The 3,792-nt window shown below is 31.5% G+C and overlaps 1 long non-coding RNA gene across 1 annotated transcript; it reads left to right on the plus strand.

Annotated features, from left to right (window-relative positions):
• The first annotated feature begins 207 nt into the window (after positions 1–207).
• On the plus strand, positions 208–2,550 carry LOC135156991 (uncharacterized). Its single transcript, XR_010296063.1, has 2 exons — positions 208–729; positions 1,338–2,550. It is a non-coding gene; the product is annotated as an uncharacterized LOC135156991 (long non-coding RNA).
• The last annotated feature ends 1,242 nt before the right edge of the window (positions 2,551–3,792 follow it).

Here is a 3,792-nt window from a genome sequence, read left to right on the forward strand (position 1 = left end):
TAACATATTTTTCTAACAGAAGGAATTTGAAGCCTTAATGAAACACTTGTACTCTCCTTGCAATATTGCATCCTAAGTGATAAAGGTGCAAAAATTGACCTTGTCATTATTGTTTGCACCCAGAAATGTTTGTTTGCACAATAAAAGGGGCAACATTTTACCTTTTAAGGTGCATAATAGTATTACTTACACATTAAAAATGTTCAAATCTTTTAACCTTTATTACATGGTTCAAATCTGCTACACCCATAAAGGTGCACAAATGAGCATAATTGCGCTCATTGGCACTCCTTATTGTACCAACCCCTAAGGTTCAAATTTGAACCTTCTTAGTGTTTTCATCAAACCATTTCAAGGTTGAATGACTAGACCTTATTTGCCTTTGATTAGTATTCTCAATGCACTCATGGATAGAATTCATTTTTACACAGTTCTGAAAATAGCCAGTGAAACTGTCCCAACACCCCTGTCAAATATATTTGACAAAATCTGTAATGATTAAAATATTTTTTTTAAAGAAGGAACTTCAGTTGTTTATTCAAAATGTAAATATGAATTCATTCTCATATGTCACTATTAAAAATTTTGTATTCACTTTCCTAACAGTTGAACCACACAAATGGTGAGAAGAGGTAGAAATAAAGAGGGGGATTGCAACTGGAAGGAGATGGAAGTCCAGACACTCTGCCACTGTGTGCCATTGAACAAGAAATCTCTTTTAGTATGAAGGTAAGTTTTTATATAAAGTTGTGTTTATTGAATATTCTGCTTGTAAATACAAGTATACTATATGGTAATATTTATTCTAATTTATTTTATTGTTTTTAAGAGCGGTTGTAAATGTGATGTACTGTTATATATCATTCATTTTCAAATATGAATCTCTTTTACAATTCATCTCATACAATTCATCTCAACAAAGAGACTAACAATGTGAGCTTATAGGCATAAACACAATATAAGTGCATTTAGGAATAAAATAGTGGTAGGAGTAGAAGGGAGAGGTCGCAAGTTGATAACATAAACATGACCTTGACCTCAATTTTGTGTTGTTGTATTTTTTCGCCAAATATGAACATTTTCTCCAATGACTTGATTGAAATGAAATATATTCTTACAACCATATAAGGGTATACAAAATAATATTCGGAGACTATGAACCCATTTTTTATTTTACATTATATACATTTTTTTTATTTAACCTTGTGATTGCAATCTCAAAAGGGTCTTTCATAATCTTGAAGAGATACATCATACATGCACATGTATGTGAACACTCTACTATTATAACGTTGAGTTGCTAAAGTTGTTTTCACTTATTATTCTTATAATTTCAGATTATTCAAGAGTCAAGACTGTTGAAGACGTGACGACATGGACCTGGTTGCACATGGCAAGGGAACTATCTGGTTGTACCCTGAAGTATTCGCTTTAAGATTTGAAAATTAGCAAAAGTACTAATTTTCATATTTTCAGAGATAATAATTATCATTATATTGACATTGTGGATATCTTTTTATGATTGTTATCATAAAATTATTATAATGTTAATGATGATAGGTCATAATAATACAAATGAATTATAAGTAGAAAAAAAGACAACCAAAAATGAGGAGGAAAAGAAGAAGATGAAGAAGAAAAAGAAGAGGAGGGGTGGAAGAGGAGAAAAGGAGAAGAATAAATAACATCACTGTGAGTTCCTCTTCATGATATTACATAAATATTTGTCTCTTTTAAATGAAAATATTTATTAAGCATAAAAATAGGATTTAGTTATTCTTGTTTTTTAAGATGTATTATTATGTATCATGTTTGTAGTTGTACACTTGATTGAGGTACATGTATTGTATTCATTTAGGATATAAATAATATGTTTTATTTGAATCCATGTACTGTACCTCTTTAAAGGACAAGTCCACCCCAACAAAAAGTTGATTTGAATAAAAAGAGAAAAATCCAACAAGCATAACACTGAAAATTTCATCAAAATCGGATGTAAAATAAGAAAGTAATGACATTTTAAAGTTTTGCTTAATTTCACAAAACATTTATATGCACATTCTGGTGGGTATGCAAATGAGGTGACTGATGACGTCATCCACTCACTATTTCTTTGGTATTTTATAATATGAAATATGGAATATTCAATTTTTCTCCTCATTGTCAAGTGAAAGAACGATTAATTCCTCCCTGAACATGTGGAATGAGCATTGTTTAATACTATATGATCAGTCAAGTTGTTCCTTATTGTCAAATCTATGAAAAAAGAAGAAATATAGTATAATTCAAACAATCAAAAACAAAAGAAATAGTGAGTTAGGGACATCATCGACTGTCTCGTTTGAGTTGTGCATACAATGTTTTGTGAAAAATAGCAAAACTTTAAAATGTCATAACTTTCTTATTTTACATCCGATTTTGATGAAATTTTCAGCGTTTTGCTAGTTTGATTTTTCTCTTTTTATTTAAATCAACATTTTCTGGGGTGGATTTGACCTTTGAATCATATTTATACAGTCATGATTAAAGGACATGGGACAGGTAACAAGATTACATTGTTTTACAAATTTTAGTGTGATTTTATTTTAAGAGTAATAAATTTACATAAAATGTCATTCTTTTTGCTTCATCTCTTTGTTCGTTTTTTTTTATTGAATCGGGAGGGGGTGGGGTGTGGTAAAAATATGATTTGCCCCTCAGAACACACTTGTTTCCCTCCTAAAAATAGTAATTAATATTTGTAGAAAATTGTATGATTGTTTTTTTATGAACTCTGAATATTGTCCCATAAATTGTCAAATTAGGAAAATAATTGATTGAGATGAAGATTTGAAGTAGGAAGGGCGAGAAATTAAAAGGAAATTCATATAAAAGTGAGAAAGATCCAGAGATGTAAAGATATATATATATATATAGGGAATAATGAGAGGGGGGGGGGGCGAGGTGAAGTAGAATGGGAAAGGGAAAGAAAAAGTACTATAAATGTGAAGGAGTCATTAACAGAGATAGATGTATTGAGAATTGAAGAGATAAGTTCCGAGAATGATAGTGGGCCAATCTCGGAGGGAGGATGATAATGAAAGGGGAAAAGAGGATAAAGCATTTTTTTTTTGGGGGGGGGATTACATTTGATGAGAGAGAGATAGACAGAAAATGGCCAGGTGCTCAAAGATGAAAAAATATAAATGATGGGTGACAGTGGTATTGACATATTATATAATGTTACCATGGCAACACGATTTCCGACACATGTAAAAAAATGTCCTGTATTTGTCTTTACCTCGAGACCAATGTGTGAGCCAAATTTCATGAGAATTGGTTGAAAACTAATCAAGTAGTTGGAACCAATATATTTTTACCCAATTTGGGGCTTATAATATGTTGTAACCATGGCAACACAACTTCCAACACACACAAAATATGTGTCTCTCACACCTTTACCTCTCACTCAATGTGTGAACCAAATTCCAAGAGAATTGGTTGAAAATTTATGAAGAAATTAAAACTGAAAGTATTTTACCAATTTTTTGTCATATAATATGCCGTTACCATGGCAACATGATTTCTAACACACAAAATAGGTTTTGGAGCTAGGGGAAGCAATCGCAATTCCAACACCAACGCCAACACCGGACTTGAAGTCATCCAATGTGTGTACCAAATTTCTTGTTTAATCACATCTGAATTAAGCACAAAAGGGGCGATTCTAGACTGAAAGTCAAAGTTATTATCATTATTTCGGGAGGGAGGGGTGGTGCTTGAAAAACATGAGACGTTGATATATTAAATTAT

The sequence above is a fragment of the Lytechinus pictus genome, chromosome 16 (assembly GCF_037042905.1).
Source record: "Lytechinus pictus isolate F3 Inbred chromosome 16, Lp3.0, whole genome shotgun sequence".
Classification (NCBI taxonomy): Eukaryota; Metazoa; Echinodermata; class Echinoidea; order Temnopleuroida; family Toxopneustidae; genus Lytechinus; species Lytechinus pictus.